This window comes from Marmota marmota, unplaced genomic scaffold (assembly GCF_001458135.2).
Source record: "Marmota marmota marmota unplaced genomic scaffold, marMar, whole genome shotgun sequence".
NCBI classification, from domain to species: domain Eukaryota; kingdom Metazoa; phylum Chordata; class Mammalia; order Rodentia; family Sciuridae; genus Marmota; species Marmota marmota.
Genome location: NW_025999990.1, coordinates 9,713,287 through 9,730,108, shown reverse-complemented (window position 1 = coordinate 9,730,108; position 16,822 = coordinate 9,713,287).

Genomic DNA, 16,822 nt, shown 5'->3' with positions numbered 1-16,822 from the left:
CTTGCCATAGCAAATATTTATTTTCACAAAGCACATGTTTTGAATATTGGAAAAGATTAAACATGGCATATTTGGGACTAATTTTCACGTTCTACAGTTGATTTTCATGCACAGATGACATGGCCTTTCATGCACATAGGACAGCAAATCAAATGATTTGATCTTATAGCAACGTGTGAACTTTGCTACTTAAGATGGGTGACAGCTAACATAATGTATATGGACTTCTTTCTAATCAACAGCAAGGAAACATACAAGGTCAACCTTTAGACTCCATTTTACCTGTTTTGCATAACAAATATACCCAGTGGCCTAGGAACTTAAAACAATTACTTAGGCATTTGTCAGTTCTCTGCCGGCTGGGCTAAGTTAGTGGTTCTTCTCTGTCTGGCCCAGGAGTCTCATGAGGGCTCCTCTGGATTGGAATTGCCCCTCCCAGATGTTTTTTTTTTTTTTTTTTGATTGGTTTTTTGTTCCTTAAACTTGTCTCATTTCTTCATGCACCTGTCCTTTCTTCTCTGATTCTTACCCAAATGTACTGAATATATTAGTACATATACACCAGAATATTGACAATCTATTGACATGTGTTTTAAGTCTACTCACCCTGGCTCACATCAGTTATACTGATCAGGTTCAATTAGGAAGCAGAACCACAGGGAAGGTTATAGAAGAGAAATTGACTGTAGAAAGAAGACCTTGCTGGAAAAAACTTGGAAACACAGTTCCAAGGAGGGAGTTGGAGGATCAAAAAAGGCTGCCACCTGGTCACCAGAAGCCCTGGCATGGAGGACTACCAGAGCTTGCAAAGGGCTTCGGGAATTCAGGCAGCCACAGTCGCTGGGAAGGGATCCCAGGCTCCAGCTACTGACGTCCACAGGAGGCTGTCGTCCCTGTGACTTGTGTTGGATCTCTGGTCACTCACTCACGATCAGCAAGCTGCCAGTTGGGAAGAAAGACCCAGCAAGGAGTGGAGGAGATGGGGTGGGGGGAGGACAAGTTGGAAACTGTTGACACTTTTGCTTTGTCTCTTGCTACATGTAAGCATGTTGACTTTTATGGAGTAAGGGCTACCACTCCATTTTTGGCATTCAGATTTCACTGAAAATCCCTTTTAGCCAAATCTAACTTAGGATCTTACAGGGAAAAGTTTCTGGGAAATTTGGTTTCACCTTGGCCAAATGGACACAGTACAAGTGCTATACTACTATACTACATTTAATATACCCAGAGTCTTAGGTGAGAGGTAGTCCTGTCCCCAGGTTTTGTCCTGCGGGACCCGTACTTTGCTAGGCTCTCTATAGTAGGCAAATGGGATAATATAATTCTGGTTATAAATAGTGATTAATATGTAAAACTGATCTTGTTTTCCTTGATTTCTTGGCTTTTAGTATTTCATACTACCAAATAAAAACTATCTTAGGATGGCTTTAATTTAAAGTGTTTTTGTTTTAATTTTCTTCTGTATAACATGGCTTATATTTTTATTTTATATATTTGTGTTTTTATAATTATATATTCAAATGTGTAAAATATCCCAAAATAGAAAATAAATACAGTGAGAAAACCATCCCTCCCATCCCAGCCTCTGTGTATTGAGTTCCATCCCTCCATTACTTACTGATCTTGCCAGAGATTTTTTTTTTTAATGCCTATAGGAAAAAAACCCACAAATTTATTTAATTTCCAATACTTCTTTTACTCAAACAGTAGCATGCCAAGTATACTGTACTGTACATTTTGATTTTCATGCAACAGTAAATATATAAATAACTAAGATGCCTTTATCTTTAAGATCCCTCATGTCCACAAATATAGTCATATAAATATATGAGCTTTGGAAAGCAAGTAAATGTAAGGAATTGAATGAAGAGCCATTTATAAGTCATATTCAAAGACCAATCAAAACAATTTTTCTGTTTCTGTTGTGTTGAATTGTATATGTTGTCATTTCCTTACCATAGAATCGGCTCTATCTCTTCCCCTGGAATCATTGCTTCCTTGTTTGTTGCTTCAAGTCCACTCACCACCCCGCGGTTCACCACCCGCAGTTCCTAAGTCAGTCCTGAGCAATGTCAGGATCCTCTGCAAACCTGGTGGTCTAGAATGCTCAGACCGCGGTCGGCACTGTTGGCTGGCGGGGGAGCAACGCTGCAGGACCAGGGGTGCCCAGCTCCACCCCAGCTGCACCGTGCTGCATCCAGGACTGAGAGTCTGCCTCAGGCTGACCCCTTCTCATTGGCCCTCTTTTGGGGATTGGATCCTATTCTGAAACCCTCCCATATTTACCCCTGCTTAGCTTGGCCGATGATTGCGTCAAGGAAGGAGTATATATCTCTCCTAATTCCCTCTGTGTCTCTAGTTGTACTGAGTCAGACTCAGACTCCGACCTCCTGGAGTCACATGGCTTGCCATCCCTGTCCTCTGACTACATGGAAACTCCTGTCACTCCCACGTTGGTCAGTAAGACCCACATACACATCACCACATTAAGTCTAAGTTCACCATTCCTCTGTGGATATTCTAGTTTATTCCAATGCTGACTCACATGGAGGATTCTCACTGAAACGAGCTAGGGTCTCTGCTCCCAGTCTTCTAATCTGGAATATTTAAATTTTCCCTTGATTCTGGAACTCAAGTCCCTGCACACCACAAAGCCAAACACATCTTATTGATGACTTGTTTGACTTTTTGTGTGTGCTGTGTTCATTATATTTATGGATCTGGCGGTAGAAGTAATATCATAGAACAATCTATTTGACTTGCTTCAGGAGTGGATGAAACTAATCTCTATTTTTTTTATTTTTACTTTTTCACTGAAATCGTAAATTCTAGAAGAGTGCAGTGGCACATGCCTGTAATCCCAGTGACTCTGGGAGACTGAGGCAGGAGGATAGCAAGTTTGAAGTTAGCCTGGGCAACTTAGTGAGACCCTATCTCAAAATAAAAAGGGTTTGGGTTGTAGAGAAAAATAAAACTGGCATACATCAGTTTTCAGATCACCAGCCAACCAAAGGCAAGTGCAGCTTTAATGATGCTGGTGGCTTCTTTCTAGGACTACAGCATTTTGAATGCTGCTGCTGTTTCATCTCTGATTATACTTTCCAAGTGATTTGAGTCTATCTCCCCTTAAATGATAAAACATGGGAAAAATTGCTCTAGAACTAAGATGCATATTAATCACCTTCTTTTCTAAGTCAATTATCAAGCCCCTCACTGAAGATCAAATCACCATTTCAAAATGACATTCGCCTCTTGGTAACACCTGAAAAATAGAAAAATTCTTTACATGATACATTTAAATTATAGATACATACTGCATCCAGTGGTTTATTTAAAAAAGCCTATCAAATAATATTACACAAGAACAATGCTAGCTGATAAGATATTTCTGTGATATAATAATAGATAATATTAAATAAGGGTTATTCACACATAGTTTGAACATGTGAATCTCCAAATCAGAGACAGTAAGGACTAAGGATATGAGTTGAAATAAAATAAAAATACTGCTCATGCTTCTATGCCACAGTCTCCTATAATTAATTGTAAAGGAACTTTGGAGGATGATAATTTTTTTTTTAATGAGTAAATTGACTCTTTTATGCTTTCTCCTTCAACTTTTACTCAATAATAGCTGGAGTTTTATCACATCTATCATTTATAGCAAATTTTTCTGTAATTATTAAAAGTGTGATTTCCCTCTTTATGCTCATTCAATAGAAAGGTGAAAGTGATTTTTTTAAAAAAAGACAGCTTAGAATATACAAAAATGTGTGTTTTTTATCCAGTGCTCTGAAAGGAAGTATTCCCCCCCCCATTCATGGCATAAAATTAGAATTCAAGAAGGAAAATCTGATATAACGAATCAGAAGTTAAAGAAACACATTGATTTCCAAAACCTTTGGCTTTTTTTTTTTTTTTTAGCACTCTTTTAATTGCTGTGAAGAAAAAAAAAAGCATTTAGCTCTGAGAAGTGCTGCGAGTCGACGCCCTCCTTAGGCATGGGAATGTCTGCAAATTAGTTTAGGTAGATCACTGCTTGCATTGCAGCCTGGCTGTGTTCAGGTCTGACTCCTGAGACGTGCTGCACGTCAGGTTGCCTGTTCATTCTCAGCAGAAGTCTGGCTTCAAGAGACAGCTGTGTTGGCTGGAATGCTCAGAAGAGACAACTGAAGTCACAGGGCTTTCCCTGCTCGGTGCTGAATGAGGCTGACCTTGCAGGTTGTGCTTGGACCACAAGATAGTAGTTCTCTCAGCAACCTCTTGCATTTTCTGGGTTTAGCTTCTATATAAAACCTCAAAGTGTATGATTAAAATTCTGTTTTGGGAAGAGAGATGTTGAACAGAGATGACATGCAGAGAGAAAATTTGAAGAGTTGGCAGTGGGTTGAAGGTGGATATAAGTGAGAGAGGCTACTTGGATTTCCTTGAAGTTAGAGTGACGACTCCACAAATTGTGTTCCAGGTGACCTGATCTGCCCCTTGTGCTGTGGATGATGGAGGCTTTATAGTCACCCTCCCTCAGATCAAAAGAAGACTTATTTTGTTACATATATCACATATTCCCTAAATGTTCAGCACTGGGATGGTTCCTGTTATGGGGTAGCAAAGAAATATTAGGCACAGTATTGAATCTCAAGCACCTTGCAGCTTATTTAATAGATTGATAACTTTAAAAAAAGAGACACATGACAGGACAGGTTGTAATAAAATATTTAAATGAGGTTGGGATGGATGGAATATAATATTGACTTTAAAGAATGGAAACAATATTAGATGAATTTTAGGAGACAAGGTTATGAGCCTAGACTCTAGACTTTGCAGGATGGATGGGATTTGTGCCTGCAGAGAGAAGTGAGTAAGTAGGTCAGTTCCAGCCCCAGTTTCCCTATTCTTAGTCCCCACAGCTTAGTCCTGTGACCCTGTAGACTGTAGACTCAGCTTGGCCCAGTTTCTGACCTCCTCTGAGTGGGGCATTTCTGAGCTTTTACCTGCTGCAGGGCTCCTAGGTCTCCTTTGTAGGTTCACAATTTGATTGCTAGAATACTCCTTATTTCCAGGTTTACATGTGTTTAGGGTTCAGTTGTGTCACATTGCCTCTTAAAATATGTCAAAGCCCCAGGTATCTGTAAATACAACCTTATTTGGCAACTTCTGCTGGTGGGTGAGTTCTGCCGGCCTCTGCGGCTGAGAAAGCCCTTTTCTTCTCCACCACCATTGAGTGTAGTGGTGCAGCTCTTCATGGTAGGCTGTGCCCTCCAATGTTTCAGCAGACTCTGTAGCTCATTGCCAACTTCTTCTTTCTGGGTTCTAGTCACACGATTTGAAGAATGCAGTCCACAGATAAGGATGAATGAAGGCAAGAGTAGAATTTATTCAAGTGTGAACAGAAATAGCACCTGCAGGCTTAGAGGGGACCTAATAGCATGTTGCTGCTTGAGTGTGCTAGGCTAGGGGTTTATATAGTAACTGGATCAATGCTGTTGGTCTAAATTTATGCTAATCAGGGTTTGGAAAAGTACTAATCTATGGTTTAGTCCTGCAATCTCTATTGGTGTCGGTCCCACTTCCATTTTCCTGCTGCTCTTGGGGAAATGGAAGGTTGAGATCCTTGGGGGTTTGGGGTTACTGTGTGGAGCTGGTGTCTGCCCAGCTGTGGAAGGTCTGTGTGTCCTGACCCTCTTATCCCTGGCTGCTGTGCCTCAGGCTCGCACAGGTATGGTGGGTTTCTCTCCACCCAGCCTGTGCTCACTGCCCTCCACTGCCCTTTCTTGCCCGGGATTGGTGGGCTGGATACTTGGCTAGGTAGCCAGGGAGCCAGGTCAATTGTAGATGTAATCAAGTTCAAATGAGAGTGGGTGCTCAATTCAGTGATTTGGGATTAAAAGTCTCCAGAACTCTGAGAGAGTCAGACTGTTGTTTTAAGCCAGAGTATGTGATGACTTGTGGCAGTCATGGAAAATGACGCCTGTGGACTCTGAAAAGAACCAAGAGCTTTTTCTTCTGGGCCCTCTAATTTTATGATCAGGACTTCTTTTTGGTGGCTGCACAATTATTATCTAGTATTGATGAGGCCAGGAATAATGAAAGGAAATGATAGTTTCTCTTTCTGGTGTAATCATTGAAGTGCAGCAAAAATACATGCTTTTTGTTATGGAAATGTGTCTGTAAGTGGGAAAGACAGGTTATTAACCAGTGTGTACTGTGATACTTATTTCAGATGCTATATATACACAAACATACATAAAATAAAAGTGGTTACTTCTGGATCAGTGGATTATGTGTTATTTCTATATTTTTCTTTGCTAATATCAATTTTCTGATTTATCCAAAATAATTTTTTGATTGTATAATCCAAAGTTGCTTTTAAAATTGTTTGATGGCAAACACTGAAGTTTTTATTCAGTTGCATTTTTTGTATGCTACGCATTTCTGTTTGGCTATATTTTAAATACAACACTATGTCTTACATTGGGTAATGTTTCATTTCTTCAGCCAAAAAATATCAGAAGATGTGGAACAAAATTGTTTTAATGACCAAATGAGATCTAATGGAAATATATATAATGGCATCTGTTATTGCTATTAGAATTCTGAACATTGTGAAACATTTAAACAAAATAAGCTTGGAGATTCCCTAATAAGTTAGAGTATATATGTAGTAGTATTTTCTCCTCTAGTGTTTCTTGAACACTACTACAAATTAATCGTTCCTGAGCACTGATGTCATGAAGTGTACTTCTTCAGAAACCTGATATAAAAAGTATCCTTAATCAGGGATTTGAATTTTTCTAAAACCTGGGCTCAGTCTACCTCCACTTATATTTCTGCCAGAGGAAGCCCTATCCTCTGGCAGGACTTATGAATTCACTGTTCAGGAATACAAGCTTTGGGGCTGGGCATGTAGCTTAGTGCTAAAATGCTTGCCTAGAGGATATGAGGCCCTGGGTTCAATTTCCAGCACCACAAACAAAAAACAACCAAAAAATCCCCCCAAACCCACAGTTTTTAAGTTATTTTTTATTCCAATTTGTTATATATGACAGTAGAATGTATTACAATTCATATTACACATATAGAGCACAATTTTTCATATCTCTGATTATATACAAAGTATATTCACAGCATTCATATCTTCATACATGTACTTAGGATAACAAAGTCCATCTTATTCCACCATCTTTTCTACCCCCATCCCCCTCCCTTCCCCTCCCACCCCTTTGCCTTATCTAGAGTTCATCTAATCCTCACATGCTCCCGCTCCCAACCCCACTATGCATTGGCCTCCTTATATCAGAGAAAACATTCAGCATTTGGTTTTTTGGGATTGGCTAACTTAACATTATATTCTCCAACTCCATCCCCATTTTCCTGCAAATGCCATGATTTTATTCTCTTTTATTGCTGAGTAATATTCCATTGTGTATATGTATCACAGTTTCTTTATCCATTCATCTACTGAAGGGCATCTAGGTTGGTTCCACAGTTTAGCTATTGTGAATTGTGCTGCTATAAACATTGATGTAGCTGCATCCCTATAGTATGCTGTTTTTAAGTCCTTTGTGTATAAACCAAGGAGTGGGATACCTGGGTCAAATGGTGGTTCCATTTCCAGTTTTCCAAGGAATCTTCATACTGTTTTCCATATTGGCTGCACCAGTTTGCAGTCCCACCAGCAATGTATGATTGTACCTTTTCTCCCACATCCTTGCCAACACTTATTCTTAATAGTTGCCATTCTGACTGGAGTGAAGATGAGTTTTGATTTGCATTTCTCTACTTCCTAGTGATGATGAACATTTTTTTAATATATTTGTTGATTGATTGTATATCCTCTTCTGAGAAGTGTCTGTTCAGTTCCTTGGCCAATTTATTGATTGGATTATTTGTTTTTTTGATGTTAAGGTTTTTGAGTGCTTTATATATCCTAGAGATGTGTGCTGTATCTGATGTGTTTGTGGTAAAGTTTTGCTCCCATTCTGTAGGCTCCCATTCTATTCACCTCACTGATTGTTTCTTGTGGTGAGAAGAAGCTTTTTAGTTTGAATCCATCCCATTTGTTAATTCTTGGTTTTAATTCTTGCATTACAGGAGTCTTATTGAGGAAGTTGGGGCCTAATCCAACATAATGGAGATTTGGGCCTACTTTTTGTTCATTATGCTCAAGGTCTCTGGTTTAAATCCTAGGTCCTTGATCCACTTTGAGTTCAGTTTTATGCATGATGAGAGATAGGCCTAATTTCATTTTGTTACATGTGGATTTTCTGTTTTCCCAGCACCATTTGTTCAAGAGGCTATCTTTTCTCCAATGCATGTTTTTGATACCTTTGTCTAATATGAGATAACTGTAATTATGTGGGTTTGTCTCTGTGTCCTCTATTCTGTATCATTGGTCTATGGGTCTATTTTGGTGCCAATACCATGCTGTTTTTGTTACTGCTACTCTGTAGTATAGTTTAAGATCTGGAATAGTGATGCCATATGCTTCACTCTTCTTGCTAAGGAAAGCTTTAGGCTATTCTGGGTCTCTTATTTTTTCAGATAAATTGTATGATTGCTTTTTCTGTTTTTATGAGGAATGTCAATGAAATTTTGATTGGGATTGCATTGAATCTGTATAGTGCTTTTGGTAGTATGGTCATTTTGACAATATTAATTCTGTCTCTCCAAGAATAAGGTAGACCTTTCCATCTTCTAAGGTCTTCTTTAATTTCTTTCTTTAATGCTCTGTAGTTTTCATTGTAGAGGTCTTTTACCTCTTTTGTTGATTCCCCAGTTTTTTATTTTTATTTTTCGAGGCTATTGTAAATGGGGTGGTTTTCCTACTTTCTTTTTCTGAGGCTTTGTCACTGATGTACAGAAATACCTTTGATTTATGGGTGTTGATTTTATATCCTGCTACTTTGCTGAATTCATTTATTATTTCTAGAAGATTTCTGGTGGAATTTTATGGATGGTCTAGGTATAGAATCATATCATTGGCAAATAGTGCTAATTTGAGTTCTTTTTTTAAAATCTGTATCTCTTTAATTTCTTTCACCCCTCTAATTGCTCTGGCTAGAGTTTCAAGAACTGTGTTAAATAGAAATGGTGAAAGAGTGCATCCCTGTCTTGTTTCAGTTTTTAGAGGGAATGCTTTCAATTTTTTTTCCATGTAGAATGATGTTGGCCTGGGGCTTAGCATAGATAGCTTTTACAATGTTGAGATATGTTCCTAATATCCCTAGTTTTTCTACTGTTTTGAACATGAAAGGGAGCTGTATTTTATCAAATGCTTTCTCTGCATCTATTGAGATAATCATATGATTTTTGTCTTAGCTTTTATTGATGTGATAAATTACATTTATTGATTTCTGTGTGTTGAACCAACCTTGCATCCCTGGGATGAACCCTACTTGATCATGGTGCACTATTGTTTTGATATGTTTTTGTATTTGATTTGCCAGAATTTTATTGAGAATTTTTGCATCTATGTTCATTAGAGATATTGGTCTGAAGTTTTCTTTCTTTGATGTGTCTTTGCCTGGTTTTGGAATCAAGGTGATATTGGCCTCATAAAATGTGCTTGGAAGTGTTCCCTCTTTTTCAATTTCACAAAATAGTTTGAGGAGTATTGATGTTATTTCTTCTTTAAAGGTCTTGAAGAAGATGGCTGTGTATCCATCTGGTCCTGGGCTTCTCTTTGTTGGTAGGCTTCTGATGGCGTCCTCCATTTTCTTACTTGAAATTGATCTATCCAGATTGTGTATATCATCCTGATTTAGTTTTGGCTTATCATTTGCCTCTAGAGATTTGTCGATGCCTTTGATATTTTTTATTTTATTGGAGTATAAATTTTCAAAATAATTTCTAATTATCTTTTGTATTTCTGTAGTGTTGGTCATGATATTTCCTTTTTCATCATGGATGTTAGTAATTTGAGTTTTCTTTTTTCTTCTCTTCGTTAGCAAGGCTAATGGTTTATCAATTTTATTTATTTTTTCAAAGAACCAACTTTTTGTTTTGTCAAATTTTTCAATTGTTTCTTTTGTTTCAATTTCATTGATTTCAGCTCTGATTTTAATTATTTCCTGTTTTCTACTGCTTTTGGGGTTGATTTGTTCTCCTTTTTCTAGGGCTTTGAGATGTAATGTTAAGTCATTTATTTGTTGACTTTTTCTTCTTTGAAGAAATGAACTCCATGCAATGAACTTTCCTCTTAGAACTGCCTTCATAGTGTCCCAAAGATTTTGATATGTTGTATCAGTATTTCATTTACCTCTAAGAATTTTTTAATCTCTTCCTTGATATCTTTTCCAACCCATTGTTCATTCAGTAGCATATGATTTAGTCTTCAGGTGTTGGAGTAGCTTCTATTTTTTAATTTTATCATTGATTTCGAATTTCATTCCATTGTGGTCTGATAGAATGCTGGGTAGTATCTCTACTTTTTTGTATTTACTAAGAGTTGCTTTGTGGCATAACATATGATTTATTTTAGAGAAGGATCCATGTGCTGCTGAGAAGAAAGTGTATTCACTGATTGATGGATAATATACTCTATATAGGTCAGTTAAGTCTAAGTTATTGATTGTATTATTTAGTTCTATAGTCTCTTTGGTTAGTTTTTGTTTGGAAGATCTATCCAGTGGTGAAAGAGGTGTGAGAAAGTCACCCAGAATTATTGTGTTGTGGTCTATTTGACTCTTGAACTTGAGAAAAGTTTGATTCATGAACGTAGATGCTTCATTGTTTGGGGCATATATATTTATAACTGTTATGTCTTGTTGATGTATGGTTCCCTTAAGCAGTATGAAATATCCTTCTTTATCCCTTTTGATTAACTTTGACTTGGTCTACTTTATTTGATATGAGGACAGAAACACCTACTTGTTTATTCAGACCATGTGAATGGTATATTTTATCCCAACCTTTTACCTTCAGTCTGTATATATCTTTTCCTATGAGATGAGTCTCTTGAAGGCATCATATTGTTGGGTCTTTATTTAAAATCCAATCTGCCAGTCTATGTCTTTTGATTGGTGAGTTTAGGCCATTAATATTCAGAGTTATTATTGAGACATGATTTGTATTTCCGGTCATTTTTGTTTATTTTTGGTGTTTAACTTGACTTAGTTTCTCCTTTGGTTAGCTTTTCCTTTATTGTAGTTCTTCCCTTTGCAGATTTTCATTGTTTTTCATTTCTTCTTCATGGAATATTTTGCCAAGAATGTTCTGTAGTGCAGGCTTTCTTACTGTAAATTCTTTTAGCTTTTGCTTATCATGGAAGGATTTTATTTTATCATTAAATCTGAAGCTTAATTTTGCTGGATATAAGATTCTTTGTTGGTATCCATTATCTTTTAGAGCTTGGTATATGTTGTTCCAGGAATTCCTGGCTTTGAGGGTCTGGGTTGAAAAATCTGCTAAGAAATTGATCTTCCCTTATAGGTAATCTGATTTTTCTCTCTTGAAACCTTTAAAATTCTATCCTTATTCTGTATGCTAGGCATTTTCATTATAATGTATCTTGGTGTAGATCTGTTGTAATGGTTGTACATTTGGTGTTCTATAGGCTTCTTGTATTTGATTTTCTAATTCATTCTTCATGCTTGGGAAATTTTCTGATATAATTTCATTGAAGAGATTGTGCATGCCTTTGGTTTGAATCTCTGAATCTTCCTCTATCCCAATAAATCTTAAATTTGGTCTTTTGATGGTATCCCATAATTCTTGGATATTCGGTTCATGGTTTCTTACCATCTTCACTGTGAGGTCAACTTTATTTTCAAGATTGTATATTTTGTCTTCATTGTGTGAGGTCCTGTCTTCCAAATGATCTAGTCTGTTGGTGACGCTTTCTATCGAATTTTTTATTTTGCTTATTGTTTCTTTCATTTCAAGGATTTCTGTTTTTTTTCCCCCCAGAATCTCTCTTTCTTGAAGTCATCTCTTGCAACTTGTATTTGCTCTCTCATTTCTTTGTTGGTGTGATCGATGGTTGCCTGTATTTGTTCTCTTATCTCTTTTTTGGAGTGATTGATTTTTGCCTGTATCTGCTCACTTAGGTTGTTCTTTAATTCCCAGATCATTTTAGTTATATATGTTCTGAACTCCTTCTCTGACATTTCATCTATTGCTCTATCTATGGATTCTATTATGGTAGTACCTTGGTTTGTTTGGGGCACTTTCCTCCCTTGTTTTTTCATGATGACTATGTGTCTTCCTCTCTTGCAGTGTAGATCTGAGCTATTACAGCTTCTGTCCTATTGTCTTATAGTGTCCCTACATGTTATCAATATCTCACCTTTAAGGGGGAGATCAATCTTACATCACTCAATGTACCCAAAGTGTAGCCATAGATCAGGTAGCTTCTATTTTAACATTTATAGTTTTGTCACTATAATCAGAAATGAGGAGTTTGGTTATCTTCTATCATATAGTCAATAGGTTTGCATAATGGTTTTCAGTTTCTGATGGTAGATGGGAGGCTGGGGAGTTGACTGAGATGTTAATGAGGTAGGCTGTGGGAATATAGAGGTATTAGATTATATGACTAGTGAGAGGGTAATCATAAGAAGTTGGCTGTTAGTAGGAGAAAGAAGAGATAGGCCACCCCATATAGGACTCCCTGTTACCTCAGCAACAGGATAACTGTTAACACCCCTAGTAGAGATACCTCTGGTGTGGCCAGGCCCACAGGGACCTTGGTGATGTCTTACCAGGTCCTTATTGTCCATTGATAGAAGTGGTGATATCCCAGTTTTGTGGCAGCAGCAGCCTCAAGCCTCTATGTACCCTGAGGTTGGGCTATGGAGCCACGCTTTGGTGAATAAGGAACTCCAGTGCAGGGGCAGGCCTCTCTCCTGGTCTCTGGGCCAGGGGGTGGGGGGGTGGGCGCGGGCATCTCTCCCCCTAATCCACAGTTTTTATATGTCCACATTCATTTTTATTTATCTTGCTGCAGCTAAAAGATGGACATGCTAATTAACATGATTTGAAGTTGACATTTGGGTTAACTGTTGGTGTTGAACAGTCTATGGTTTGGAGAAATGTATAATGATGTGCACCCACTGTAATAATATATAGAGAGTTTTCACTGCCATACAGTTCCTATACTCTGCCTGTTCATCTCTCCCTTCCCTAAAGTCTTTGGAAATGACAGATCTTTTTGTTCTCTCCATAATTTCTACCTTTTCTAGAATATCCTATAGACAGAAACATACAGTGTGTAACCTTTTCAGATTGACTTCTTTCATTTAATAAATGTATTTAGAATTAAAAAAATTAACATGATCTGGTCATTTAAAATGTAATAAAATATCACATTGTGCCCCACAAATACACACACACGCAATTATTTGTCAATTAAAAATTAAATTAAATTTAAAAAGTGACATGATACCAATTTCCTTTTCTAATTTTGACATTACGATATGATTACCTAAGATATAATCATTGTGATCCTTGGGTGGGGGTGCACCATCAGTATTTGCTATCTTTGCAACTTCATGAGTCTATCTTATTTCAAAATAAAAAGTTAAGAAAAATAACATACCAAAACAAAATGAAACAAAATGCTGTCATTGTGGTTCAGACGTAGAGCGCTTGCCCAGCATGCATGAGGCACTGGGTTCGATCCTCAGCAGCACATAAAAATAAAATAAAGACATTGTGTCCACTTATAACTAAAAAATAAATATTAAGAAAAGAAAGAAAATAACAAACAAAAAAAATTTTAAGTCTCCCTTTCATGCTTCCTTGTCTACATCAGTGTTTTTGATTTCTTCTGAGAATCTGCCAAAGACCACAGGCTCCTTCCTATAAAAATGCACAGGAATTTTCATATCCAACTTCAGGGCCTTTCCTTGCTCTTTGAAGCTGGCTTGCATTCGTGGACTGGGCTAAGAACACCTGAATCTGATCCCTGCCCCCACCCATGGCAGCCATTTAAGTCACAGGGAAGTCATTCTTCTGCCTGGGAGTCTATCAGTCCTGGTCAGGTCAGACCACGTTAATCCTCATTCCTCATACATTTTTTACCACTTATGTTTTGTAGGACTTATTTCTCATGTGTTCATTATAAATTATGTTTGCCTTGGTTCTCTTGAGGATGGAGACTCTCATAACTCTCTATATTTCCAACAGTTTCTTGAAAAGCAATGTCCTTACCCATAATATATTTGCCCTAAATGTTTGCCAAAGCAAAGTTTTCTTCTCATTGGATTTTTCTACAATAAATTTTTCACTTAATTTTTGAAGGGTTTATAGATGATTTTAGGATGAAGTCCAAAAATTTTATTGATTTTTAATTTAGGCACTCATGTAGAAGAGTAGTATAAATGCTAATGCTAGGAGCAACTGAACCAGGTTTAACTCTTATCTTTGCTCCTCACTGGTTTTATGAGCTGAAACTTTTCTCAATTTCTTTTAATTTCCTTTCTATATGTAGGAATAATAATGCATACATATTTTTAGGATGGTTCTGAAGACTAGGTGACTATTTAAAGAGACTGGCACTGTATCTCTCATGAAGAAGGCTCTGGAAAATAATAACTGTTATAATTCTTTATAAAATACTCTGCATATCATTTTGCATCTTGTAATTGCTCTTTCCAGCTGGTTAGGAAGGAAGAAGCACATTTGGTGTATTTCCAAAATCACATACAATGATAATGCTTTTTCCAAAAAACAAACTTATTTTCCTAAGCAGTTTTTTGTCATCTTAGTTATTAAAATATTAAATAGTTTCACAGTATTCATTTTTTTATTGAAAGGAAATTGTTTTCTTCCTATCATCTGGGCAGAAGTGAAATCACAGTCACTTCTTTAATAAGAGAGAGAATACAACAGGAGAAAATAAGAAATGAAAGTAAAAGCTGACAAATAAAATGTATCCTTTATTAGCTTATCGCTAAACATTTCTGTCATGCACTTTTTATTTTAATTTCACAGATTATTCAAAAAAGGAAGCTTTACATGAATTGAATATTATACATGAAGGTTAATTTCATGGAGACTGTTGTTGATGTTTTCTTAGCTGAACATGATTTTTGTTTTTCAGAAACAATCTGGTCCCATTACATAAACTCGACTTTGTAAGAACCATAGAAATAGTTTCTTTTCTTTTTTTTTAATATGTGAATGCTGCTCAGCATGCATGCCTTTCACTTTCTACCAGGAATTTCTTTGACCAGGAAAATGGGAGCTAGTTGACAGTGACTGCTTTTCAGGGCAGTGACCCAGCACGCTAGCCAGCATGTAAGGACGCAAATGGAGAGCAGTAATGTCACCTGTCTTACCCACTAGTGCTCTCCATCGTCACCATCAAATCTAACCTTCGAAACTCCCATTATTTTTTAATATTAAAGTTAAAAAGGAACTGTGTGCACATGAACTACAAATTCACCCATTTGCATTTGTTTTCTGTTCTCTATTGTAATAAATACTAAGGATTTTAATAAAATAAATTAGGGACCAATTTTGATTTTCCATCAAGAGCTATTGTAGTCAATCAAGAACTGTGCCAGTTCTTTATGAAGTCCTTGTTAATCTTATGTATTAACCTTGTTAATATTATATGTTAATTTGACTGGACCACTGGGTGGTCAGGCATTTTGTTCAACTTCATCCAGGGTTTGTCCATGAGTGTGTTTCTAGATGAGATTAGCATTTGAATCTGGGAGACTAGAGAAGGTAATCTGCTCTACCAAAGTGAGCAGGTCTCCTCCAATTGATTGAAGACCTGAATAGAACAAAAAGGGTGAGTCAGAATAAACTCTTTTGCCTAACAACCTTGAGTTTGGATATTGATTTTTTTTCCTTTATTCAAATTGGGCTATTCTTGGGTATCTTTGCCCAATGTATCCATGTTGTATATACTATTCACCTTTTTGTTACTTAGTAATTGACTTCGTTATCAGATCAGCAGTCACAATATCATTATTGTTCTTAAATTGATATATCTATTATTGTTAATCTCTTTCTCTAATTCATAGATTGATTTTTACCATAGGTATGTGTAGGACAAAATTATTGTATGTATATTTCTGTATTATCCATGGTTTCTGGCATTCACTGGGGTCTTGGAATACATCCTTTGTAGATACGAGAGGATTGCTGTGTATGCATCCTTTTGATCTTATTTCTATGGAGAACCTGACTAATACAGTCCCTGATGAGTAGAGTGACATCCCAAACCCTCTTTCTTGGAAAAAACTGAAGAGATTCAGCTATTAAGTCATTCTATTAAGGAAGTTCTTTCAAATGGGTATGGTGACACATGTCTGTAATCTCAGTGACTTGGAGGACTGGGGTTGAGGATCACTAACTTGAGGCTAGCCTGTGCTATTTAGCAAGATCGTCTCTCTCTCATTTGGGATTGGCTTACTACACTTAGCATGATATTCTCCAACTCCATCCATTTACCTGCAAACGCCATGATTTCATTCTCTTTCAATGCTGAGTAATATTCCATTGTGTATGTATACCACAGTTTCTTTATCCATTTATCTATTAAAGGGCATCTAGGTTGGTTCCATAGTTTAGCTATTGTGTCAGTCTTTTTTTTTTTATTTAATTCTTTGATTTAATGACAATTTAGTTTTCTCTTTTTTTTCAAGTTTATTTTTTTTATTGGTTGTTCAAAACATTACAAAGCTCATGACATATCATCTTTCATACATTTGATTCAAGTGGGTTATGAACTCCCATTTTTACCCCAAATACAAATTGCAGAATCACATCAGTTACACATCCACATATTTACATAATGCCATATTAGTGACTGTTGTATTCTGCTGCCTTTCCTATCCCCTACTATCCCCCCTCCCCTCCCCTC